The sequence below is a fragment of the Schistocerca cancellata genome, chromosome 6 (genome assembly GCF_023864275.1).
Source record: "Schistocerca cancellata isolate TAMUIC-IGC-003103 chromosome 6, iqSchCanc2.1, whole genome shotgun sequence".
In the NCBI taxonomy this organism is placed as follows: Eukaryota; Metazoa; Arthropoda; class Insecta; order Orthoptera; family Acrididae; genus Schistocerca; species Schistocerca cancellata.
In genome coordinates this window covers 283,007,002-283,022,549 of record NC_064631.1, presented here as the reverse complement: position 1 = coordinate 283,022,549, position 15,548 = coordinate 283,007,002, and the positions used below count along the sequence as shown (strand labels likewise).

The window sequence follows — 15,548 nt, the reverse complement described above, 5'->3', positions numbered from 1 at the left end:
CACCTTCCGCCGACCACTGGCGACAACATCGATGTACTGTGGAGACCTCGCGCCCCACGTGTTGAGCAATTCGGCGGTACGTCCACCCGGCCTCCCGCATGCCCACTATACACCCTCGCTCAAAGTCCGTCAACTGCACATACGGTTCACGTCCACGCTGCCGCGGCATGCTACCAGTGTTAAAGACTGCGATGGAGCTCCGTATGCCACGGCAAACTGGCTGACACTGACGGCGGCGGTGCACAAATGCTGCGCAGCTAGCGCCATTCGACGGCCAACACCGCGGTTCCTGGTGTGTCCGCTGTGCCGTGCGTGTGATCATTGCTTGTACAGCCCTCTCGCAGTGTCCGGAGCAAGTATGGTGGGTCTGACACACCGGTGTCAATGTGTTCTTTTTTCCATTTCCAGGAGTGTAGAATGCATCATTGTCCTAACACAAGCGGAAAGATGACATTAAAATTAGAGGCAGGATCAAACATCTGAAGACCATGCTGCATGGGAAAGTCTAAAAAGAGACCTTTATTCACAAATGGATGTCAAGTAGCTAATGAAAATGACAAGATGTTGGCAACACTGCAACGACCCATATTTTAATGTCATGCTGACTTCCTTAAAACATGGTTTTATAATGGTACATACAACTTCCCTACAAGTTACTAAATATTACAAAACTGCACATAAATGAAAAGAAGTATTTGCTCATGTTAGCATTCTCAAAGAGTTTTGAACTGTGGTATTATCAAAGCATGCTTAAGGTAGAAAGAATATACACTCCTGGAAATTGAAATAAGAACACCGTGAATTCATTGTCCCAGGAAGGGCAAACTTTATTGACACATTCCTGGGGTCAGATACATCACATGATCACACTGACAGAACCACAGGCACGTAGACACAGGCAACAGAGCATGCACAATGTCGGCACTAGTACAGTGTATATCCACCTTTCGCAGCAATGCAGGCTGCTACTCTCCCATGGAGACGATCGTAGAGATGCTGGATGTAGTCTTGTGGAACGGCTTGCCATGCCATTTCCACCTGGCGCCTCAGATGGACCAGCGTTCGTGCTGGACGTGCAGACCGCGTGAGACGGCGCTTCATCCAGTCCCAAACATGCTCAATGGGGGACAGATCCGGAGATCTTGCTGGCCAGGGTAGTTGACTTACACCTTCTAGAGCACGTTGGGTGGCACGGGATACATGCGGACGTGCATTGTCCTGTTGGAACAGCAAGTTCCCTTGCCGGTCTAGGAATGGTAGAACGATGGGTTCGATGACTGTTTGGATGTACCGTGCACTATTCAGTGTCCCCTCGACGATCACCAGTGGTGTACGGCCAGTTTAGGAGATCGCTCCCCACACCATGATGCCAGGTGTTGGCCCTGTGTGCCTCGGTCGTATGCAGTCCTGATTGTGGCGCTCACCTGCACGGCGCCAAACACGCATACGACCATCATTGGCACCAAGGCAGAAGCGACTCTCATCGCTGAAGACGACACGTCTCCATTCGTCCCTCCATTCACGCCTGTCGCGACACCACTGGAGGCGGGCTGCACGATGTTGGGGCGTGAGCGGAAGACGGCCTAACGGTGTGCGGGACCGTAGCCCAGCTTCATGGAGACGGTTGCGAATGGTCCTCGCCGATACCCCAGGAGCAACAGTGTCCCTAATTTGCTGGGAAGTGGCGGTGCGGTCCCCTACGGCACTGCGTAGGATCCTACGGTCTTGGCGTGCATCCGTGCGTCGCTGCGGTCCGGTCCCAGGTCGACGGGCACGTGCACCTTCCGCCGACCACTGGCGACAACATCGATGTACCTTGGAGACCTCACGCCCCACGTGTTGAGCAATTCGGCGGTACGTCCACCCGGCCTCCCGCATGCCCACTATACGCCCTCGCTCAAAGTCCGTCAACTGCACATACGGTTCACGTCCACGCTGTCGCGGCATGCTACCAGTGTTAAAGACTGCGATGGAGCTCCGTATGCCACGGCAAACTGGCTGACACTGACGGCGGCGGTGCACAAATGCTGCGCAGCTAGCGCCATTCGACGGCCAACACCGCGGTTCCTGGTGTGTCCGCTGTGCCGTGCGTGTGATCATTGCTTGTACAGCCCTCTCGCAGTGTCCGGAGCAAGTATGGTGGGTCTGACACACCGGTGTCAATGTGTTCTTTTTTCCATTTCCAGGAGTGTATGTTAACAGAAAATCTTTGAGGCACTTCCTGTGAAAAAGACAGAGGCAATAAGAGCCAAATGTGAAATCCAACAGATCAAGTACAAAGGTGGTGTATGGGAAATAGGCATCTAATGCCAATGAACAGGTTTTTTGAGAAAAAGAAATTGCATGTGCACCCCCGCCCCATCTGCTCCAGTTCTTAATGCAAATCGTGACTGTACAATATGTAAAATAATTATGCAGTTCCTGATTAGATTTCATTTTCTTGAAAGACAATAAAAATTGTTATGGCAGCATGTGTGTACCCTTGGAAATCAAAAACTGATTTCTAGAGAATTTTGAAAGGAGTATCATTTGGTGTTCTTTAAATACAGTAGCAGTCTGCTGACTTGGGGAAGGCACATGAAAACTGTTTCAAACAAATACTGTAATATTTTAATAGTGGAGTAATAGTCGAAGTAAATTATTACAGAACTCCAATTGTGGTTATGATGGTTTTTTGTTTTGTTTTGTGAAGTGCACAAATTTAAATTTCTGAACCTCTAACGCAAGCTGCGTATCTTTACAATGCTTTGAAATATCATCAAGATCTAACTCAATATCTGTGTAGACATTTCATGTTGAAGATGGTTTTTGAGAGAGCACCAGCATGACAATTGTTTGCCTGAATGTTGATAAGATATTCTCCATCAAATGAAACTACCCTCTAGTCAGGATGCACCTTGCATATTTTGCAATTGGATCCAGTCATGTATCCAACAGCTCTTTTCTCCAGATTGATCAGTAGCCTAAAAGTAAATACGGAACTGAATTTTTAAGTGTGGGTATTGCAAAGAGAACTGAGAAAATGGTAGCTGCATAATCTATAATACAAGATTTTAATTAAATTTACCAACACTGGTACTTAAAAATCTCCTTTAAAATAATAAGTTATTGAAGTGACTTATAAGTCTGAAACAATAATAGTTCCTGGCAGTTTTCTGCATACTTACCAGATATCTCTCAGTAACTGCTTTACCAGTTCTAACATGTTACAGTGTCACATCACTCTGGTACTTCATATCAGCATAGAATTATTAGCCACATGAAACTGAGAAACATGGCACCTTATTTTGCTGCAAGTGAAAGAAAATGCCAAACTGAACAAACTACATATCAATAAATTTGTTAGGTCTACAGAAAATTATAACTGGCAAAAATTTTACAATCGGCACTAAACAAAAAGCATTCATCCAGCATAGACAGTATTCCACATAATGATAAGGAAGTTCAAATAAATGTGTCAACAATGGTTATACTATGTGTAGTTGAAAGTTAATGGATTAGGTTTTCCTGTTTCCATTCCACTAGCGCTTTTCAAGGACAACCTCACAGCTATCTTAATATATTTCTTATGTCAACAGTAGCACCACAATTGCCAATTTGATAGTTTCTATATATTAGACACCAATTTTGTCCAGCACGGTGCAGCATAATGCAATGGGGCAAATATATACATTACTGTCCTTTATGTAAACTAACGTTTTGCATACCACTGTAGCTCTGCTGTCTGTTTTAATATCTTTCTTTCATTTACTTCCCTATGGCTAAATGCTTCATACAAGTCTGAGATTACTATAAATATTTTCTGACACATTATTAATACACAATACAACGCTAAATTTCTGTTTATTGCAAACATAACTTAGTAGAAACCAATTTAATTTACTTGCATATACTTCAAAAATTTGTTTCACTATTACTATCATCAGTTGCATCATACACTAGGAATAAACATGTTTTACAAATCTCTGTATTAACTTCCAACAAGAAAAGATAGCTTTTTCAAATCCCAAACCAACAGATCTGACAAAAAATATCTATTGGTATGAATTATGTACTTCAATGCTGGCAAAATATTTGTTGTGTGAACACAGTAGTGAATAACAATAACTATTATTACATTTTATTACCTCACCTGAACAATTTAAGCTCTTTCAGAACAATAGTTGACAGACAGCTTCAGGAAGACTTCTGTAGGTGAATACAACTGATGCTCCTGATAATATACAAGGAGATTGCCACAGGCAAAGGAATTTGTCACATTTAGAGAATTGGTTTGAACAAAATGTGTTCCTGAATTATAAATACAAACAGGAAAACCAGTGTCACAATAATATGAAATCATAATGGATGAATGACACTAACGGAGACATATGTCCTACGATAATGGAATGAGGAAAGAGGCTCTCTTCCTCTTGAAGCTTTTTGGTCCATTTTATGTCACAGCTACACAGAAATGTGATGAAATCATGTCTTACAACTGTAACATGAATACCGTGAAAATGCGATGCACAAAAGTGATATATTGTATAATCACAATACCTAGTGGAAAGGTTCGCAGGAAATTTGCAAAACCATTTAGGTGTTTCGTTTCAGAGAGTTTCATTTGATGGAGAATATCTTATTAAATGAGTGGCAAGGCTTGCACAAAAGCAAAGTACCTTCAATAGAGTAATGGAGATACAATGAACTCATTGAAAATTACATTGGTCCCAGTGCTTCTACTTCTGACTGTAATGGTGACTAGCGAATCATTAAGACGTACTAGTAACAGACGCTGACAATGATGAATTTTGTCCTCCTTCTAGTTTTCACACAACTACAATAAAAATGAATTGTTACTTTAAAAAAAAAAGTTATAATGAAAGGTGACATGTATATGCCAGCAGAGGATATTACCAAGCACATAAAAATTATAAAGCTACTACAGTTCACATGAAATAATGAAGTGTTTGTTACCCCTGCAAACCACCTTGAAATAGTTAGTGGCTTTGGTGGGGATGGTGGTGGGGGAAAGTGAGTGAGTGACAGGAGCAGGTTGGGGGGGTGGGGTGTTTACCAATACTATAAGGAGGGAGGTGGTACTTACTTACCCCTCTACACTCTCCACCTTGGGGCAATCTGTGCTTGGGTCACAGCAAATTCTGTCTACTTCCCATATCCCTCTCCAAAGGGCTAAAGAAAATGTGAAAAATTACGTAAATATTTTTATTCCTTCAATAAATTATTTATTTCTGTCTATTTGTAGTCTTTACTATTCTTGTTACTATTTTTGATCTGCAATGCTAAAAGTTCTGATTGCTACACAGACTCCTTCGCACTCATATTCTTCAGTCATAAGACAAAATATCAGATCACTTCTCAGAGACAGTTAACTGAAATAACAGTTTAAGCCCCCTTAGTACTACAACTTTTTGCATCTGCTACATTATTACCTATGAATTATTGTGATAAAAAGATTTAAAAAAAAATATCAGTTTGGTACACCTGTTGTTCTATATTAATATATCTATAATTATACATACCACAAGGTCTCGAAAAGGAATTTATTCCGAACTGTGTCATAAGAATATGAATATCTTCTAGTTCACATTACAATCTGTCATGGTTCACAACCTCCCCTGTTATAAGGACAAAAAATTATATTAATAATGTTTTCACTCACCATTCAAAGTGCTTAAAGCCTCAGGTTTCAGTAAACACAGATCAAGATGAATATTTGAAATGCTCTGTGACCATAACTTAACTGACAATTACAACAGACACAATGAATAACAAGAACATAAAATTTAATTTAGCAAATGGCTGTGGCAAGAGACATTCCACCCACAATGCACCTCCTGCCAACATGATTAAGGGCTAATGATGAATCATGTTTCAGAGCAAAGAATGCCTTCTAACCAGAAGATTCATAATAGTAAAAGTGAGAAAACTAAAGAAGTAACTGACATCAGTTTGGCCAACAATCCTATAACAAGGTGAGAGGAATAATCACCTCAGTGGAAAGGAGGAGGAAAGAGAGTGCACATACAACAGTGGCTATCACTCCTACAGCTTGTGCACACCCATTTCGTTATAGTCAGAGTGTTAAAGAGGGGGACAATACCCACTATTCATTGGAGTGCTACCCCTAAAATGGAAAATAGGATACAGCAGAAAAATTGGGCTAACCACATCTAAAAGACAATTAAAAGAAGAGCTGCCAAAATAGCTAAGGGTGAGGATTCCCAAACCCAGTATGCAACGACAGGCATCCCAACTCCAAACAACCAGCTCTTGCACCAAAAGTAGTTTAAAATGTTATATCTGATAATAAAAACCCTTATCATGGAGAAAACAGGTAACCACTTCAATTGTGCTTGTGTCATCTGCCATCCTGACAGACAAAGAAATCTCCATGCTTAGCATGGAGAACAAAAAGGATGGGGTATTCCACCAGGATAAGAGCAACCACAATGTAGGGGTAGCTAGTTACATAAAATAGACCTATGGGTCAGTCTGGTATGACCAACTAAGAGGCAGCATATGATGGTGTATTCTTCTGGATCTTGACAGTGCACTGTTTATTAGGGGAAGCAATAGCCCATCAGATATCATTCCATCTCCGAGTGAGCAGAGGTTTCACCTCCACCTGAGATCATTGAACTAAATGTGGGATAAGTAATTGCTTCTCACGCCAAAGTTGGCCCGTTAATTCCCTGAGGTACCCACATGACTTGGAACCCAGGAAGACAACTGACCAGGTGGTATGATTATGATCAGAGTGAAAATCATAAATACCGGATATCACCAGGTGACAAGAGTAACATAGGTAATGATATGGAGACTGCTCGCTGACTCACTACATACTAGAATGAGGTTAAGAAAGACCCATTTTTATTACAGATGGCTGTGTTAACAGCTATCAGCTCCACACGTTTCCTACAATGGATGGTATTTCTGTCAAGCAGGATATGTAAAAGCATATCCTGTCTTCCTCCAGTAATTTTTGGGTTTGCAGACAGATCCCATCAACATTCTGCGAAGATATTTTGGCCCAGAGACGTCCGGCCATCCTCAGGTGAGTAGACGAAGTACTGAAGAGACCTGATGCAGTCAAGGTATTTATTGTGAATTCCATGCATGCAAATTGTACTGGTGGTTTACAGCACATGTGTTAGGAGGTGACATGTGCGAGGTAGTCAAGTAGTGTGTGCTGTCCTCAGTGGTGCAGTAAGTTTCCAGCTTCTGGGGCTCTGTACTAAGGAATCCATGGAAATACGTCTCGTTGACAATTTAATGATTGTGATAATGGCTTCCAGCTGGATAAAAACTGGAATTCAATTATTAAAATTATGACGTCACAGCGGAATCGACATGTTCAGTCAATACTCTGTGATTAGACTGTTCTTACTTCATCACTGAGGGCAGCACACACTTCTTGGCTGCCTCGCACATGTCACCTAATGCATGTGCTGTAAACTGCCAATACGATTCGCATGCATGGAATTCGCCATAAATACCACGACTGCATCAGGTCTCTTCAGTACTTCGCCTACTCGCCTGAGGATGGCCAGACGTCTCTGGGCTGAAATATCATGACAGAATGTTGATGGGATCGGGCTGAAAACCCGAAAATTACTGGAAGAAAAATTACACCGGGAAAATTTCAGAAGTCAAGTCATATCTGTCATATTCACAGTTTTAGAGCCATCAGTGTAAAAGATGGTAGCATCCTTAAACTACTAAAAATTGAAAGGAGCAGACAACAAAAGGTCAAGGGACGACAGATATCTTAGGACCCTGAAATAGATTGGTCTAATTCATGGCCTCTAAACCAAAAAAGGGGGTCCATGGGAAAACAAGGGGAGTACATTCTATGGAGAAGCGGAAGTCCTGGCAGAAGGTTGCGAGATGCGTTCGAACTTGTAATCCCACCTCAAGGCAGGTGTTGACCCTTTTATGGAAAGAGAATAGGGTATATGGATGATCAGGAAATTATCAACTAGTGATTGCATAGGAGACCATGAGCTGATACTGAAGAGAGAAGATGCCTGCTTTGGCAAGCAGACTGTCTACATAACTAGTCCAGAAAGCATCAATGGCCAGTCATATTCCAAGATGATAGACTGGGGACAACAATTTCAAATTGAAGATGCTCCTGAGCACTGGTATGCACTGAAATCCCCAATTGGGAGAAAAGGGCTGGGTGGAAAATGGTTGGATTAAGGTTTTAATCTCAAGATAAGTAAGTGCTCTGCCTGGAGACAAATGGCGATCATTAGGGCATCTGAACTTGCACTGCTATTGCTTCCAATTAGGTGTGGAGAGGAATCCACTCCCTGGTGATATCAATGTGAACCAAATTCCAGCCTCCTATAGATGCTCTCTTGGGGTCAGTATACTTCCAACAGAATATATGGGAAATTCAAAGATTTGGGGAATGGTCATCAGTCAGGTTTTTTCCTTGGAGAGCAACACATATAGGAGAACAAGAGGAAATTAGTAGTTGTAGGTCTGGCAAATGACAGTAATATTCATGGCAGTTCCACTGCATCATCACGTTGAGAGTATCCTGATCAGTGGTGGAAGACAGTTCATACCTCAGTATCACTGTGTCAACAGTAGCTGCAGATCATCAATGAACAGTGGTTCAGTATCTGACAGCACAAGCAAATCTGGGGCTGCATGGGTCATAAGAGTAGCCTTCTGCAGAGATTTCTCCTTCGCTTTCACATCATTTTGTGGTCAATATTCCTCTGCTGGTTAATCAATTGCATATATAGGGATAGAAGAAGAGCATGTAGTCCTGAGACCCACAGTCCATGGCTCCTCTAGCCACTGACTGGTGATGGATCTCTGATCTGTAGATTTTTGGGGAGAGAAAGCCCTGTCATCAGTAGATGCCAGAGGAGGGTGCAACTTCTCCTGACAGATACAGGGAACGGTTCTCGAAGATGGTGCAGCAGGAACTATTTGAGGGGAGAGCCTATCCCTGTGGCCAAGTTGATTTGAGCAACTACCAGATGGTCACAGTACACCAAATACTGCTAATGACTTGACAACAGTAGTGGCAAAGGTCAATATAATTAACACTAGCTAGAAATATTTTTGTTTTTTTCGTTTTTTGAGTTTCAAAATTTGAAAGCCCAACTGTGACCTGAGGAAAGCAAAGCAAAATCTCAGTTTTTAAATGCTTTACAAACAAATATCCAGTGGGATTACTGACCCAATTTAATTCTCATACCATGGCTATGATGACTGAAACAGCAAGTCAATGACACTAAGGAACAGCTGAAATAGTTAAAGCTGAACGGAGATCCAGGGCCCAATGGAGTTCAATCAAGGCAGTCAGGTAGACGCAGAATTTTGCGGACTTCATGAAAGTATTTAACACAAAGCTACACCTATAATTATCATTGGAAGTTTAATCATATGCAGTATCATGCACTATTTGTGAATGGATTGAGAATTTCTTGACAGGGAGGATACAGCATACATCTCAGATGGAGAGTCATTGACAGATATAGAAGTAACTTCAGATGTGTCCCGGGGAAGTGTGTGGGAATTCTTGCTGTTCATGTTTTATGTTAATGACCTCGCAGATGATATTAATAGGAAGTTAAGGCATTTTGCAGATTACATGGTTATCTGTAATGAATTACTATCTGCAAAAAGCTGCATAAATATTAAGTCAGCTCTTGATAAGATTTGAAAGTGGTTTTGGCAACTTGCTTTAAATGTTCAGAGAGGTAAAGTCTTGCACTTCACAAAACAAAAAATGTGGTGTACTATGACTAGAATATTGATGAGTCACAACTGGAATTAGTCAACTTATACACACTTGTGTGTAACAATTTGTAGCAATATGAAATGGAATGAACATATAAACCTAATCTTACATAAAACAGTTTGTGAACTTCGGTTCACTGGTAGAATACTAGGGAAATGTAAACATTCAACACACAAGATTGCTTACAAAATACTCATGCAGTCCATCAGAAAATATTGCTACAGGTGGGGTGGGGGGGGGGGGGGGGGAGGGGGTCTCATACCAAATCTAACAGGTGATACTTAACATATACAGAAGGGCAGCACGAAAGACAAAAGATCAATGGTTTGTTTCATCCATAGGAGAGCATCATGGAGATTCTGAAAAAGCAACTGACACATGCTTGAAGATAGATGTGAATTAGCCTGTAAAATCTTTCTTACAAAGCTTCAAGATCCAACTTTAGGTGATAAATCTAAGCATATACTATAGCTCCTACATATCACTCCCATAGCTATTAAGCCAAAATTATACTAATTACAGTGTATACAGAGAAGTTTAAGCAATCACTCCTCCCATGTGAATGGAAGGGAAGAAGCCCAAATAATGGTGATCAGTGTAGATAAATTTTTAGGCCAGTACTGCCTCAATCTTCTAAATTTCAACAGCACCCAAACGAATTTCCCCTCATGTTGACTTACACCAATCTTATTATTGTCTGTAAAACTGCATCTGTACTCTGCAACCATGACTTGTTAAATGGATGGTTTGTTAATATCCACACTTATCAATTAACACCCTCCCCCCCCCCTCACCCACCCTTTCTTTTCTTAATAATTAAATTTTTCTTGAAGTGTGAACTCAATTTTTTTTCTTTTTTTTGCCTGCCTTGTGTATTGCATGCCAGGAGAATAGTTCTGTCACTGTTGATTCTCCCAAAGACAATCATTCAGAGGGAATGTCATCTATGCCAGTTTTCTAGTTTCAACTTGGATCTTTCAGTGTTTCTGACAAATTACACTCACAGTATCAAAACTTGGCTCTCTCATCATGTTTAACTTTTTCTTCCCTTAATGTAATATTGTCTTTGAGGTTGTTTCCTTTGAATAGTCCCCCTACCTGTTCCTTCCACCTTTCAGCCTTCACTGCCTTGCTTAGTACTTCCTTTCCATCTTAGCTCTTTGTATTTGTACAGTAATTCTCTTTGTTCAAAACTTTCTTTTTATTTTCCTATATGCAGCACCTACCTTTCCCACTGTGATGCATGCTTCTGGAAATTTTAATCTCTACTGAAGTCATTCCTGCTTTTTTCCATTTTGTGCTTTCTCTCTGCCCCCCAAGATTTGTATGTTTGCTTCATTTTTATATTTTTTTAACAGTTAGCATAATGTTAATGCATGCAATGTTTTAGTCATTTTTAAGATTTATTGTGCATGACTGAAGAAGTTATGTATTAGGAAATGAATCAAATACATCTTGACATGCATAAAACACTTGCCTATTTCTACATCAACACTCTAAACAATCTGGCTTTAAAGTTATATACCAGCATTTTGACCTCATTTACATAAAATTTTGTCAGTGTGTCTTCCTTAACTGGCCAACACTGCAAATAGGCACCACTGTACACTTTTACATTGAAGTATTCTGAAAACGAGTTTCACCCTCACTGTTACACCCACAACTTCTAAACGATCTGAAATGTCGGATGCCTGCTTAATTGTTCTGTAGGGCCAATTAATGTGTTTCAATGTACATTCTCAAAATTGGATAGCAGTGGCAAAAATAAGTAGGACTATTACTGGTATATTTTTCTCTCATAAAACCAATGTTTGCTGCTACTGCAGTCAGGCACTTATCCACATTAAGTCATAGAGGGAGTGTGTCCTTGTCATTTAAAACAGTGAACAAATGTGCAACATCTTAGAAAGGTCTGAGAAGGATTGCAACAGTCAAGCAGATTAGCACACAGCTTCTGGGATCCAGGGAGTCAAGCGTGCTCATGACCAAGTATGCCTCGCAGGTCAATGGCGAGGGCTGGTGAGCCAGCCAGCTGAACATAGTTTTCAATTAGTTTCCAAAATCCACTTGGGTAAATAGCTACATCCCACCTCAGGTACCCATTAAGCTGTAGGCAGACAGAAGGGATACAGATTCCGCCCTGTGGGTAGAGGTGGTGAATGAAAGGGCATCCAGCCAATGTCACTAACATTAAATCAAACCATATAAGAATGCCAACCCCATAGAGGAAAAGGCGGAGGGGGGTGAATTACAAGGGAAACTCCCCACCACAACACCCTAATATTTAGTGATAAGGTGGCCCATTGGGCAGCCTATCAAAAACCGAACACAGATCAAGCATGAAAACAGGAAGGAGGTATACTGAACTGTCAAAAAAAGAAAAATAAATAATAATAAAGTACTGTACACAGGACGAGCTGTGTTTGAAACTCCCCCCTGAAATTTATTTTTCTTTTCACACTATTATAAACTGTATCTACATTGGTTATAGAATATGAGTCATGTGGTAAGTATTAATATGTTACCGTTGCAAGTAAATGTGATGAATAGTGAGAGCACGTGAGATACAATATAGAATTTTTTTTTTAAGAAGGTGTGAGCTATGTTACACCAAGGGAATTCAAGAGTCAGAACTTCCAAAATGAAACGAAACTTCAAAAAGTTAAAAAACATATGTTTTGACAGAGAATAGCAAAACTGTGAGATAGTGTAACTATTGTCTTCATTTGTTGCAGCCTAAATCAGGCATGGAGGCATATCTGATACACATATCAGTCTTACAAATTAGGTGCGTCAATAAGACATTCCTATCATGGCACATACTGTCACTAATGCCATCTATGACATACCAGATGTGTTCCGGTGAAGGATTCGGTTGACTGGTTGCCTTGTTAATAAAGCGTTTGTGGTTCCCATTTGAAAGCCACTTCCTTTCAGCTGCTAACAGAGTAGTTTTGCAGAATCAACTGTCACTAAGTCCCTACACAGGCACAAATTTCAATATAGTGAACCGCGTGGAAAATAAAAAATTCAACACCATTACCACTTAACCAGGACGCTGTTGCTCTTCCAGGCTGCTCTATGTTGCACTTCTCCTTGGAGTGTTTCTATTTTGCTATTTTTTCTTAGTTTAATCCAACTACTACCTGTTCTCATGCTTGATCTGTGTTTGGTTTTGACAGGTTGTCTACTGGGCCCTCTTACCACTAAATCCAGGAAAGTAAAGGGTTGTGCATGTGATGGGGAGTTTCCCCTCGTTAGAAAGGTCTAAGAATAAACTTGACATTTCAACAGGCAATGGCTACCACCCACGTGTCTTAGATTGTTATTCACCCATTTATTCATTGTGTAAACAGGATCGAGGAATATTATGAAAGGGACAGACTGCTACTCGCCATACAGAGGAAATGAGTCGCAGATAAGCACAACAAAGATACTGCTACACATCTGATGTTCAGCCGAAAGGCCTTCTTCTAAAGAAGAAAACACCCACGTTCACAAAAATATGATGGTGTGTAGTAGCAATCTATCCTTTTCAAAATACTATCGCTATTACATTCTGGATTTTGCACTGTTTGACAGGATAAAAGAAATAAGTTTGGTGAGTGACATCTCATTACGATTATTACACTATGGCAATGAGAAGAGCAAAAGCACAATTTTCATTGTCCATTTAAACTGCCAATGCAATACAATGAAAAGTAATACAATAAAAAAACAAAAATTTAGAATAATAGCACCATGTATCAGCAAATATCTATAACAACAATCACTGCCTCCAACAATATAAAACACTGTCATTTTAGTAAACAGTTACAAAATTTCTGCATTATCATCTATTCGACGAACATGACAGTGTAAGCTTCTTTTGTAACATTCTCCAATGTCAGGCACTAAGATTTTTTTTTTTTTTTATGTGCAGCAGACGTGCATACAAATAAATACAATACTTAACAATCTACATCTACATCCACATCCACACTCCGCAAGCCACCTGACTGTGTGTGACAGAGGGTACCTTGTGTACCTCTATCGGTTCTCCCTTCTATTCCAGTATGAACAGGGAAGACAGTGATTTGTGAAAATGATTTACTGTTTATTGGAAGTGCCAAATGTTTCATAATTTAATAGCAGCTCTGTCAAATGTAATACTTCAATCTTTGTTCTTCAGTACAAAAAGCATTCAAAACAAGTCCATAAAAATCTATTTTGGCACTATGATAGTAATTTCACTAAAAATCTGGTTGTTTCACATAAAGGAAACTACCTTTCTTCTGTTTACTACCGGTCACGAAATGAAGTGAAAGTTTTGACACTAGATCCAAGTAAACAATGTAGGAGACATTTAATTTTTCATGCTTGTGGAAGTGTTTGTTTATCAATACAATATAGCAATATGTGAATGTGCTGCTGCTATGCGTTATCTGTTCAACATTCAATGTGAAAATAATTACGGGTGGGAATAAAACTGTCTTGACTGAACGAACACTAAGGCAATGTGGGTAATGCATGAAGGAATGGTATAAATCGTATTAGTAGGTGTTAAATATTCGGAATTAAGTATTTTTTGAAGTATATTCGTGACATTTCGTAGGAATTAAAGAGAAGATCTGATATATTTTAAGCGTGGTGATACAGACTGTGGATGCAAAACTTATGTTTATATTATAGCAATGAATGTATTGCGTATTTCCTCTTGAGGCTCCGAGAGAGAAGTGAATTTTTTCTGTAACACGAAAAAGGAGAACGTACCACATTATAAATGAACATATCGGCACAACAGTGCCCCATAACGATCCACAAGTGTTAGAAGTTTTATTTTATCATACGCTAGCACACAAAGGACCTTAATTCAAAGCATAAGCACCACTTTTTAATATTTTTTTAAAAACCGTAACAACAGGCCTATGACAATGCTTTTCCCTAGATTCGAATTTCGCACTTCCGATGAGCAATTTATAATACACTGCACCAAATGAGCGGGAATAAACTATAAGCATGACGAAACAACAACATATATCAATCGTGAAAATCAATATTCCGTAAACAGGGCTGACTTGGAACTATGGGATGAGACATTATCTCGATTAGCAATCACCTTATCACTGTAATAAATGCCAAGTGTAACAGAAAAAGCTATATTTTTCTTTACTTACTGAGAATATCACTACCGAAGTGATACACTGAGTATCTCGTCTTGTCTGTTCAAGGGGGTTGATAAGCCCATATTTGAGGACAGACAGGGATAAACTGAAATATGGCCACCCTAAATTCGAATAATTTAAACCACAACAGATTATGAACCATTATAACGCTTATATTTATGTTTCTCAGGCCTACTATCGGCTCAACTGGCGGCGCATAAGCTCAACGAGTGCTTTAACTTACGCTACACAACAAGAAATGCGCGGCACAGCACTGAGCAGGCCCAGTTAAAATCCAGATAGTACGGCTGCGTACGCACCTGCGTGAAGGGAGGGTCATTTCAACATGAAAACATGTCTCCGGTTCCACTCCGAAGAAACTTAGGGAGAAAGTAATCACGCCAACCACTAATTATGTATCTAAATGGTTCAACGACAGCACCATGTTTGTAAAACACCTATAGCTAAAAAATCCAGCAAGGTTCTATGAATATCGATCGAAACCTTACTTTCCGAGGAAATGTCCAACAAAATATTCACAGGCGCCATTTTGCCCGAGCCTGCGCACAAGCCACTTCAGCAGACGATACGAAATGTTTGAGTGGTGAAGCAGAAATCTGTCATAGAAGTCAGTA

The 15,548-nt window shown here is 40.3% G+C and overlaps 2 protein-coding genes across 9 annotated transcripts in view; one reads left to right on the top strand and one right to left on the bottom strand.

Moving 5' to 3' along the window:
- Positions 1-15,548, bottom strand: part of LOC126191185 (DNA-binding protein P3A2) — a 118,280-nt gene that overhangs the window by 102,587 nt on the left and 145 nt on the right. The window contains exons 1-3 of one of the 8 annotated variants that reach the window (XM_049931965.1): positions 15,234-15,414; positions 5,523-5,618; positions 3,168-3,290 (exon numbers count right to left, since the gene is read on the bottom strand). The gene's annotated coding sequence lies outside the window, so the exon portion shown is untranslated. The other 7 variants (XM_049931968.1, XM_049931966.1, XM_049931960.1 and 4 more) reach the window with 7 other exon arrangements.
- Positions 15,405-15,548, top strand: part of LOC126191188 (5-demethoxyubiquinone hydroxylase, mitochondrial) — an 87,320-nt gene continuing 87,176 nt past the window's right edge. The window contains exon 1 of the mRNA XM_049931978.1: positions 15,405-15,541. The gene's annotated coding sequence lies outside the window, so the exon portion shown is untranslated. The remainder of the gene's footprint in view (positions 15,542-15,548) is intronic.